Source organism: Ursus americanus, chromosome 14 (assembly GCF_024610735.1).
Source record: "Ursus americanus isolate L20-20 chromosome 14, mUrsAme1.1.p, whole genome shotgun sequence".
Lineage (NCBI taxonomy): Eukaryota > Metazoa > Chordata > Mammalia > Carnivora > Ursidae > Ursus > Ursus americanus.
In genome coordinates this window covers 32,650,361-32,663,189 of record NC_142140.1, presented here as the reverse complement: position 1 = coordinate 32,663,189, position 12,829 = coordinate 32,650,361, and positions in this window count along the sequence as shown.

Sequence of the window (12,829 nt, the reverse complement as noted above, 5' to 3'; positions counted from 1 at the left end):
ATATGTCTGCAATCTGCTTTAAAATGCATTTACTTAAAAAATAAAATAAATTGGTGGATGGATATGTGGTTATTAAACATTATAATTGTAGACCAAATAATTTCTAATCCAGTAGAATTTTCTAAGGTGATGTAAATGTTCTGTATCTGCGCTATGCAATATGGTAGCTACTAGACACATGTGGCTAATGAGCACTTGAAATGTAACTAGTGCAACTGAGGAAATGAATTTTATATTTAATTTTATTGTAAGTTGTTTAAATTTAGATGGCACATGTGGCCAGTGGCTGCCATATTGGACAGCACAGACAAAACTTTTCCATCACTGCAGAAAATTCTGTTGGACAACACTGGTCTAGAAGTACAGAACAATGCTGAAAACAGTGATGATGAAAACAGACTTCCTTGTTTTGTTTCTGACAGGAGAACCGTGTTCCATCATTACTATAACGTCTATTGTTGGTTTTTAATAAATGCTATTTTATTTAGAGTAATGTTATAATGAATAGAAACACAAAGTATCTATAGTGCTTTATAACTTCTAAGGAATTTAAAAATATTTGTATTTAATCTTTTCACAAATCCTCTACTCTTTTGTGGTTGAGAAAAAAGAAACTGAGAGTTCAGTTTTAAATCGCCACCAACTAGCCAGCAGCAGAGCCTTGACTCAAATTTTTTTTTTTTAAAGATTTTATTTATTTATTCGACAGAGATAGAGACAGCCAGCGAGAGAGGGAACACAAGCAGGGGGAGTGGGAGAGGAAGAAGCAGGCTCATAGCTGAAGAGCCTGATGTGGGGCTCAATCCCATAACGCTAGGATCACGCCCTGAGCCGAAGGCAGACGCTTAACCGCTGTGCCACCCAGGCGCCCCTTGACTCAAATTTTTGTCCCCGAATTCCCTGTTTTATCAATTAATGACCACCGTAATACATTCATCAACGATCTCATGATATAAACATGAAAGGGTACTGATAAAGAAAAAGGTTGAGTGAATGTGGTACATCCTCAATATCTCTTAAGTTTTTTGTTTATTTTATTTATTTACTTATTTATTTATTTATAAAAATATGTTATTTATTTATTTATTTATTTGAGAGAGAGAGAGAGAGCATGAGCAGGGTGAGGGGCAGAGTGAGAAGCAGACTCCCTGCTGAGCAGGGAGCTTGGTGCGGGGCTCAGTCCTGGGACTCTGGGATCATGACCTGAGTGTAAGACAGAGGCTTAATGGACTGAGCCACTCAGGCACCCCTATCTGTTTTGTTTTGTTTTGTTTTTGTGCGTGTGTGGTTTTTTGTTTTTGTTTTTTGTTTTTTTTTTTGAGAAAGAAAGAGAGAAAGAGTAAGAGAGAGAGAGAAGGGGTGGGGGGAGCGGCACAGGGAGAGGGAGAGAGAGAATCTTAAGCAGGCTCCATGCCCAGCACAGAGCCCAAAGTAGGGCTTGATCTCACAGCCGTGAGATCATGACCTGAGCCAAAATCAAGAGTCAGACACTTAACTGACTGAACCACCCAGGTGCCCCTATCCTCAGGATCTTTTAACACTTATTTTGATGTAAGAAATAAAAGCCTGACACATTGACATTGAAAAGAAGACTCTAGGACTCACAAAATTGGACAGTCTACATTTTAAACATCTATATGTATGAGGTGAAGTAAAAATTGAGAGGTTTATGTTTTGTTTTGTTTTAGTAATTTGTAAATTTACCCAGGATTTGCTAACAATTTATTTTTGAATTGTGTATTTCAATTAAGTCCCAAATCATTAACATCAGGAAAAATGCTCAATGTCTTAGGTGTTTTAGCAGAATTTTACAGATCAGCCATACAATTATTATGCTCCTGATCTGTGAAATGCAATAAGCAAAGCTTTAATGACGCTTGCCCCTTACTTTTGCATAGGAATTATACTGTTCTATTTGAGGCTGTATTTTTTTAAACATTAAAACATGTTTTCTAAAATAAAATAATTTTTTGCTCTTACACCTTCAGTGTCTCCTAGCACAGTGACAAAGTAGACATTCAATAAAATATTGGTTGAATGAGTGAACAAATGGGTAGGTGGATGGATGGGTGGGACTAGGAAGAGGTGACCTTTGTAAACCAGACGGGCAATGTAAATGCTGTGGGTTTATGATTATTGTTGTTCAATGTGTTAAGGTACTCCCAGTTTCTTATGAATTACTTATGTATCACTCCAGTGTAATCCACAAATTAGAAGACGTTTTGGCATTCCGTGACTAAAATTTAATAAGAAGGGAGATGGGGGATTTGTTTTAAAAATCAGAGCTTATGGGGTGCCTGGGCGGCTCAATCGTTAAGCGTCTGCCTTCAGCTCAGGGCGTGATCCCAGGGTCCTGGGATCGAGCCCTGGTCAGGCTCCCTGCTCCGCTGGGAGCCTGCTTCTTCCTCTCCCACTCCCCCTGCTTGTGTTCCCTCTCTCACTGACTGTCTCTCTCTGTGTCAAATAAATAAATAAAACCTTAAAAAAAAATCAGAGCTTATGTGCACAGAAACTAATATAACATTGTATATCGACTCTACTTAAATAAGAAAAATTAAAAATCTGAGTTTAGAATAAAACACTCCTGAGTCGTGTTGAGCAAACAGTTCACAGCTGGCACTGGTCATTCCTAAGGCCCTCATCTGCCACTGTTGTTACTTGAGTCACATAATATCTTTCTCGGTGTTTCGGGAGAGTTGGGACACATTTCTCTCTCTCCCAGCACCCATCACAGTGCCTGTCACACAGAAGATATTAAATAAAGGTTTGTTGAATATGTTCACTTCATTTATAACATTGAAGAAATATCTCAGCCTTTGTTCTCAAATCTCAAAAGAGTACAGTTTCTTATTTTTTACATTTTGAAATCAGTTAAAATTCTTTTCAGTATAGTGCCTTGCACATATCACACCCTTGACTTTATTTTTTTTAAAGATTTATTTATTTTATTTATTTTAGAAAGAGAAAAAGAGAGAAGGGAGGGGAGGCAGAGGGAGAGAGAATCTCAAGCAGAATCCCTGCTGAGTTCATGCCCTTGATTTTAAAATTTTCGTATAAAGTCACCTGAAACACAAATGCATTTTTATTTTTCAAAGATCTATTCAATATGACAGTACGTAGAGTAAGATACAATTATCTCCTTCAATTCTACCCCATTTTCACTCCCCAACCTACTGTTTATGCTTCTCCTTCCTGCCTTTTTTTTTTTAAAGATTTTATTTATTTATTTGACAGAGATAGAGACAGCCAGTGAGAGAGGGAACACAAGCAGGGGGAGTGGGAGAGGAAGAAGCAGGCTCACAGCAGAGGAGCCCGATGCGGGGCTCGATCCCACAACGCTGGGATCATGCCCTGAGCCGAAAGCAGACGCTTAACTGCTGTGCCACCCAGGCGCCCCTCCTTCCTGCCTTTTTGAAGTACCTTGATACAATAGGCGAGTGTGCACACATATATTTTTATCCACATGGAGTCAGACATCTGAATTATTCTGCAGTGAGTCTCCCTGACATTGACGGTGACAGTGTCAGCACATACAGTTCTACCTCATTCTCCAGCAGCTGCTCGGCACTCCATCAGGTGGATAAACCATAATTCATTGAATTATATGCCTGATAATAGGCACTTAGGATTGTCTCCAACTTTTTAAACTATAATAAACATTATAGCGATGAATACCTTGTACTAACATTTTAGCATACAGGCAGGAGTATTTCCATGAAAAATTTCTTTGAAGAGTCTATTATTTTTTTGGTGGATGCTGCCATATTTCCTTCTAAGAAATCTTTACCAATAAACACTCCCACTCAGTCTAGTCCTTGTCCTTCTGTTCTCCCCAGATCGACAGTGGGAACAAGAAAGCTCAGAGCTGGCTAAATCAGACTCAGGTTATCCCCAGACACAATACTCAAAAATGAAACAGTTTTGGATTTAGGGCCCTGAGGGGTTCAGGTCAACAGTTTAGGGCCATTTAATGTGAATAATCACTGCAGATTAAATAAGAGTTGTCAGTGAACCTGAAGACCTCATGGTTACTTATATCACTGTTTCTGGAGCATGAATGTCATGGTTCTTATTAACTTAAAAAAAAAAAAAAGACCTTTTGACTCACAACAAGCATTTATTCAACTCCGGCATATGTCAAGGGTACACTAGGTAACCAGGAGCTGAAATAGTTTCTGTCCTCAAGAAACTGATGATCAAGAAGATAATTAATTAACTTTGTTAGGTGTGAGACTGAAGATGGTTCTATAAAAAAAAAATCCTTGTAAAAAAGATTCTACGTTAGTATTTATAGGTAAAATTTCAAGATGTCTGGGGTTTGCTTTATGATACTTCAGGAGAACAAGAAAACTAAGAGAAAATTAGAGCAAGTGTTGCAAGATGTTGGTTAAGTGTTGAATTGGAGTGATGGGTATATGTGGATTTATGTCTAATGAATAGAGATATAATAATATGGATTCATTATTCTCTCTACTGTTTTTTTTTTTTTAAAGTTTTATTTTTTTAAATAATCTCTCCACACAATGTGGGGGTTGAACTCACAACCCTAAGATCAAGAGTTGCTTGCTCTACTGACTGAGCCAGCCAGGCACCCCTCTCTCTACTTTTACAAATCTAAATAATAAAATTCTTAGTTTTCTAGGAACACCAATATATAAATACAAGATTTCAACATAATAATATAATAAAGATATATGCACAAGAGCTTATGAAAGCAGAAAAGTTCCCAAATCTGTTTGCATTAAATTGAGCAGGACTGAGAGTGGGTAAGGGCCCAACTCTCATATCAGCCTACATGGGTCCAAATTCCAGTACCTCCTCTTTTTAGCTATGTGACCTTGGGCATGTAATTTAGCTTCTCTGTGCTCAGTTTCCTCTATAGTACAATGGGGATAATTACAGTACCTAATTGAGGATCAAGTGAGATAACTTGCAAAGCCCTTGGAATAGGGCCTGATACATAGTAAACATTAAACTGCTATAATTTATTACCATTATCAAAGTTATTATGAAGGCTTTTCAGAAATGTTTTGAGACAGAGATGCTTCAGGAAAAGCAACAGAACTTAAGGCCAATCAGGTGTAGGGATGTCTGCGTGTGTGTGTGTGTGTGTGTGTGTGTGTGTGTCTGTGTGTGTCTGTGTGTGTGTGTTGAGGGGAGGTGGAGGGAGGAAGTTAATGTGATTCCCATATTTCTAGCTTAGGTGACCAATTGGATAATGACACCATTAACTAAGAAGGGAATATAGATGAAGGAGAGTTTATAACTTGCAAATTGTATTTCTAATCATATAAACAAATGAGCAAGTATATAGCGAACTGAACTATCTCAGAATTAAAATACAGTTCTCAGGATGAGAAGGTAAAATACTAATGACAATTGGCAGTGAATGTGAATGAAATGTAAAGTGATAAACATTCTAAAAATACAGGGGCCCCAAGGTGGCACAGCAAGTTAAGCATCCAACTCTTGATTTTGGCTCAGGTCATGATCTTGGGGTCGTGGGATTGATCTTGGGGTTCTGTGCTCCGTGTGGATTCTGCTTGAAATTCTCTCTCCCTCTCTCTCTGCCCCTCTCCCAACTCGTGCTTGTGAGCACTCTCTCTCTCTCTCAAATAAATAAATAAATCTTTAAAAAAAAAATGAAAATACTGTAGGGGCTAACTTTATCTATAATAGTAAACATTATTGTTATATACGTCACGTATATAACCTAAATAAGTGAGGTAATTTTAGTACTGGAAGACAACCGGAAATAACATTATTCCAGAAATTTAACAACTCAGATATTAGTGGAATTGTCTTAAAATAAATATATATTTCTCAAAGGTTATAATCAAACAAGGTAGCTGTCAAGGTTACTGATGAATCCTTCCACGTAGATACTACCTGAGAATTCGCAGAGGTGTTTGGGTCCCCATTAAAGCAGATACTCTTTGGGGGACAGAGGCAGAAAAGAGCAGAAATGATCCCTGGGATATTTTACTTTGAGTGTCCCCAGTCTTATCCCTCACCCACAATCTCTTCTATAGCTGTGACATGTATTTACTTAATAATCTCTCTTTAGAATTTGAAAAATTTTAAGGAAAAAAATAAACAATTTAGTGATGCATCATGTCACTGGTCTATTCATGATTATAACCATTACCACTTTTCATTTTCAATATTTTCTATTTAATTTTGAAACAATCTCAAACCTACAGAAAAGTTGCAGGTACAGTACAAACTTTTTTTCTCTCCATTCGTTGGCAGTAGAGGCTGATGTGATGTTTTATCACCCCTGTATACTTCAGTGTGTTTTCCCTGCAAGCAAGGACATTCTCCTACACACGCACAAGAAGAGTATCTAAGTCAGGAAATTAACATTGATTTATCACCATCATCTGACCATCAAACTCCATTCAGGTTTCACCATTGTCCCAAAAAGCATACTTTACAGTAAAAGGATACAGTTCAGAATCACACATTGCCTTCAGTTGTGTCTCTTTTGTCTCATTCAATCAGCAAAAGATGCTCAGTATTTCCTTGCTTTTTCATGACCTCGACACTTTGGAAGGTTAGTCAGCTACTTTGTGGAATGTCCTTCACTTAAGGTTAGTTTGGTGTTTCCTCGTGACTAGATTCAGACTAAGCATCTTTGGCAGGATGTCACAGAAATGATGCTAAGTTCTTTTCATTATTTGCTATCAAGACATGACTTTTATTTGTCCCATGTGATGTTTAACTTCGAGTATTTGATCAAGATGCTTCCCCACAGTATGGAGATTTCTCAAAACATTAAAAATAAAGCTACCCTACGACCCAGCAATTGCACTACTGGTATTTACCCTAAAGATACAAATGTAGTGATCTGAAGGGGCACCGGCACCCCGAATGTTTATAGCAGCAATGTCCACAATAGCCGAACTGTGGAGGGACCCCCAGATATCCATCGACAGATGAATGGATAAAGAAGATGTGGTCCATATATGCAATGGAATACTACTCAGCCATCAAAAAAAATGAAATCTTGCCACTTGCAACGACATGGATGGAATTAAAGGGTATTATGCTAAGCGAAATAAGTCAATCAGAGAAAGACAATTATCATATGATCTCACTCATAGGTGGAAACAAAACAGAGGATCAGAGGGGAAGAGAGGAAAAAATAAAACAAGACAAAATCAGAGAGGGAGATAAACCATAAGAGAATTTAAAAAATTTTTTTTTAAGATTTTATTTACTTATTTGTTAGAGGGAGAGAACACACAAGGGCAGGGGAGAGCAGCAGGCAGAGCAGGCAGAGGGAGAAACAGGCTCCCCACGGAGCAAAGAGCTGGATGTGGGACTTGATCTCAGGACCCCAGGATCATGACCTGAGCTGAAGGCAGGCACTTAACCAACTGAGCCACTCAGGCATCCCAAACCACAAGAGACTCTTAATCATAGGAAACAAACTGAAGGTTGCTGGAGAGGAGGAAGGTGGGGGGATGGGGTAACTGGATGATAGGCTTTAAGAAGGACATGTGATGCAATGAGAACTGGGTGTTATATAAGACTGATGAATCACTGAACTCTGCCTCTGAAACTAATAATATACTATATGTTAATTAATTGAATTTAAATTTAAAAACACCAAAGCACAAAAATCAAGGTATGCATGTAATTCCAAACTAGCACCGTAGAGTTCATTCTAATTTTCTCCCTTTTCATACTTGTAATTCCCTTCTCCGACAGTGAGAAACCTGGTTTCCATTATCTTCAATATATTTATTTGATGTATCCCCCTATGTAACCAAACTTCCACTGTTATCACCCACTCTCTGAAGAGATGCCCTACTCCCTCTGAGGGAGGGACCTCTGACATCTCCTGCCAGGCTGCCCTCCTACATAGAGACCTTCCTTACTTCACTAGAGCACTCATAACCTGTCTTAGGTACTTCCTCATGCACAAAAGCCCTTCTCTCCCTGCTTGTTTTTTTTTTTTTTTTTTTTAAGATTTTATTTATTTATTTGACAGAGAGAGACAGCCAGCGAGACAGGGAACACAAGCAGGGGGAGTGGGAGAGGAAGAAGCAGGCTCCCAGCGGAAGAACCTGATGTGGGGCTCGATCCCAGAACGCTGGGATCACGCCCTGAGCCGAAGGCAGACGCTTAACGACTGCGCCACCCAGGCGCCCCTCTCCCTGCTTGGGTTCTGACCCCCCACACTTACCCACTCTCTATGAGGGCGCTCTCTTCATCCCACTCAGGCTCTAAGACTCTGCACGAAGCTGCCCTTCTCCATGGATATTCCCCTCGCTCCCTGCTTTCTGAAATCCTGCACCAGGCTCCCAACCTGCATAAAAGCCTTCCTCATCGTACCTGGACTCCAAAACTGCTCTCTCATGCAGATGCCCTCCTCACCCCACATTTGCCCTCACGTCCTTTCCCTAGCTGCCTCTCCACCAAAACAGCCTCTTTATCCCTCCTGTGCTCTAACACCCACCTACACAGATGTACTCCTCACCTTGCACAGGCTCTGGACACACCACACGAGAGTGCCCCTTTGTGGGCGATGCCCTTCTTACCCTGATTGGACTCTGGCGCCCTCTTCTGGGCCCTTATAGCTCACCTACCTTGCCCAGACTCCTACTTCATTTGGCCCCACCTAACGGCTTGAGAACTGAATTATTCAGGAAGGGAAGAGTTAAAAATCATAGTTGTTTTTACATGAAATCACTGTCTTCTGTTATTAAGACACTGCTTTTGACCCTGTATACAGAATGTGATTTAGCTAAATCACTGATATAATTTCTTTTCAATCACTATATCTCAAAAAATATGGAGTTTACTTAGGACAATGTTAATTTGTGCATAATTTATGATATATCACTAATTCATTCAGTTTCCCCAACATTTGTTTCAAATGTGATTTGTTTCAAATCACAACCTGTATAAAGGTGTTTTAATCCAAAATCAGGGTAACGGTCAAAATCCTCACATAAGCCACAAGGCTTTATGTCATCTGGCCTCCTCTTCCTCCTTCCTCCCCCTCAACCCTCTCCCCAGGCTGTTCCTGTCCTGCCATCCTGGTCTCTATGAAATTCTTTTTTTCATTTGTATTAAGTATGGGTGGCACACAATGTTATATTCATTTCAGGTGTACAACATAATGATTTGACAATTCTATACATTATACGATGCTCATCACAAAAAGTGTAGTTACCATCTCTCACCATACAAAGTAATTACAATATTATTGACTGTATTCCCTATGCTGTACTTTTCGTCTCTGTGACTTATTTTATAACTGAAAGTTTGCATCTTTTAATCCCCTTCACCTATTTCTCCCATCTCCCAACCCTTCTCCCTTCTGGCAACTTCCAGTTTATTCTCTGTATTTATGAGTCTGTTTCTGGGTTTTGGTTTTTTGCTTGTTTGTTTGTTTTTTTAGATTCTATATATAAATAAATCATGAAATCATATGGTATCGGTCTTTCTCTAAGTTATTTCACTTAGCATTATAACTTCTCAGTCCGTTTATGTTGTCACAAATGGCAAGACTCCACTCTTTTTTATTGCTTATTCTTTTTTAACTATTATACACACACACACACACACCCCACATCTTCTTTATCCATTCATCTATCATTGGACACTTAGGTTGCTTCCATATCTTGGCTATTGTAAATAATACTGCAGTGAACATAGGGGTGCATATATCTTTTTGAATTGGTGTTTTATTTTCTTTGATATCCTTCTTAGATATCTTAGATAGCTATCATATGTACCTTTCTTAGAGTCCCAGTAGTGTGATTACTGGATCATATGGTATTTATTAATTTTAATTTTTTGAGGAACCCCCATCCTGTTTTGTGTAGTGGTTGCACCAATTTACATCCCCACCAATGTGCATGAGGGTTCCCTTTTCTCTACATCCTCACCAACACTTGCTATCTTTTTGAAACTAGTCATTCTGACAGGTGTGAGGAGATGTCTCGTTGTGGTTTTGATTTGCATGTCCCTGATGAGTACTGACGTTGAGCAACTTTTCATGTGTCTGTTGGCTATCTGTATGTCTTCCACACCAAAGTAAAAAGCTTTGCACAGCCAAGGAAACCATCAACACAACAGAAAGGCAACCTACAGAATGGGAGAAGATATCCGCAAGTGATTTCTCTGTTAAGGGGTTAATATCCAAAACATATACAGAACTTACACACCTAACACCCAAAAAACCCAGAAAGTCCAAATACAAAATGGGCAGGGGATCTGAATGGACATTTTCCCAAAGAAGGCATACAGATGGCCAACAGACACATGAAAAGATGCTTTATGAAATTCTTAAAACAGCCTGGGCCACTTCTGCCTTAGGGCTTAAGGCCTCTTACCCTGATGGTTCCTCTTCCTGGAATACTTTCTCCCCAGTGACTCACTCCAGTGACTCCTTCAAGTTTTTGTTCCGATCTCACTTTCTCAATGAAGCCCACTCTGATGAGCCTGTTTAAAATTAGAACTGCCTCCCACCCTATGTTCGCTGTTCTATTTTTCACAGCACTTACCACTTTCTAATATACTGTGCTCCTAATACTACTTACTATGTTTGTTTTTTATTGTCTGCCTTTCTTCCTACCATCCCACTAAATTGTAGCTCCACAAGGGCAGGGATTTTTAATATTTTGTTCATTACCTAATAAATAGCTGGTCGAAGACAGCCATTTCCTGAAGCAGTTTGAGTCCCAAAACTAAATTCAGAGCACCACCTAGTGTTCTTGGAAGGAGGTGCTTTCTATTTAACCCTGAGACTTAACGTTAGCCCTGGGATAAACGGTACTGGCTTAATCAATTCACACTCTTTTTTACTGTCTTCTGTGGTTCTGTGAAAATTAAAAATTTTTAATGATTAAACAGTCATGGGACACACTGACTTCTCTAAGAGTAATCTCTTCTCTGACTTGCCTGTTGCTCCCCAGAATTCCTTGGGGTTAAAAAGTGTCATCAAGGTCTGATGTCTTTTAGTCTTAGCATGTCTCCTTCCCCACTCCCCCCCCCAAAACCCCCAGAATATAAAAACAGGGTAAGAACCTCTACTTTTTTGGTACCTACACCATTTCTCCAGAAAAATCACAATATATATTTGTTGATTTAAAATTTTTTGTTTTGGCCACAAAAACCCCTAAATCAAAGTGAAAAATGCTAGCAAGGGTAATGGGAATATTGTTTAAAATAGTATCTGCATTCTCTAGGATAATGAGCACAGTCTTCTGATTTAGAAAGTATTGTTTCTTTAGATATGATAAAGAGGAAAAATGAAGAAAAGGAAAGCTGCTTTAAAAGCATTAAAGGGGCAGGGCACTTGGGTGGCCCAGCCAGGTAAGGTTCCGACTCTTGATTTCCACTCAGGTCACGATCTCAGGATTGTGAGATTGAGCCCGGAGTAGGGAGTCTGCTTCTCTCTCCAGGGGGGCCCTCCCCGGGGCGCCCTCCCCCCTCATGCACACTCTCTATCTGAAATAAATAAACACATCTTTTAAAAAGGCATTAAAACATTTAATATTTGGGGTGCCTGGCTGGCTCAAACATGTGACTCTTAATCTCGGGGTTGTGAGTTCAAGGCCCATGTTGGTTGTAGAGATTACTTAACTAAACTTTTAACGGTAAATAATGGAAAGGATACTTAGCTCATTTTTACTGAATGCTTATTGTGCCCAGCACTATTCTGAAAGTTCATCATCATCTCTACAACCCTATCACGTAGTTTCCCTATATTAAGCCCCGTATTTCACATGATGGAATGGAGACACAGAGAAGTTGAATACCTTGACAAAAATCACAGAACTAGTAAAAAGTACAGCCAGGATTCAAAGCCAGCTAGATTGGCTCCATATGCCATGTCCATGAGCTCATGCCCACGGTTTTATCCACCTTCCCAAAGAAGTGAACGACGCTGTTTGTTTCAAAGTTCTTGGCTTGGTCAAAGAAATTGATTTATTAACGTCCTCATCTTCCAAAAAGGAATCAAGGCAACCATAAGGAAATAAAGGCATGTACAATTATCCTAAAAATAAAATTTTATCCTTTTCACGATTAAGAAAGTAGAAGCTATAGAATTTGCCGAAGGATTCATGTTTTGGCCACAAATTTACATTCAAGAGATGCTGTGGCAAAGATCAAAAGCAACACTGACATCAAGATCAAAGGCAGAGGGCCGTGTGCAGGAGCACAACGAAGATCAGGCGGTCTTTGCTGCCCACCCAACTCAGAACTTTTGATTCTACCTTCCCATTGTCCAAACCTTCTCCCAACTCTACCGCTGATTCTAATGTTTCAAAGTAGGTGGAAGGGACTCAAGTTCCCAAAACACCAATTAATGCACTCATTTCTTGAATTTGACTCATTTCAGCTGGATGTTAGAAAACAACGGAGTTATTTATTAAAGTGGGTCGCATTAAGGAGTGATTTATTAGGCAGATCCAGAATTATTTGCATTATACATTATGAATATGAATACCTCTGTTTCGGATTGGTGGCGTTTTTAAGGGGATATGTGCGAGTAGGAGGATCCCCAAGCGCTCTCAGGTGATTCTGGAAATGGTGTCCCTCTCACCATCCTCAACTGGAACCAAAAACCCTTTTCCTAAATGTTTACATGACTCTGCATTTTCTGAAATACAAGCTTATTTGGGAAAGGGAAGTGGTTATTCTCCATTTTTAAAAAGGTTTTATTTATTTATTTATTTATTATTTGTTTTTTAAAGAGGAGGGAAGGGACAGAGGGAGAGGAAGACAGACTGCCCAGCACCAAGCCCCATGTGAGGCTTGATCTCACGACCCTGAGATCATGACCTGATCTGAAATCAAGAGTTGA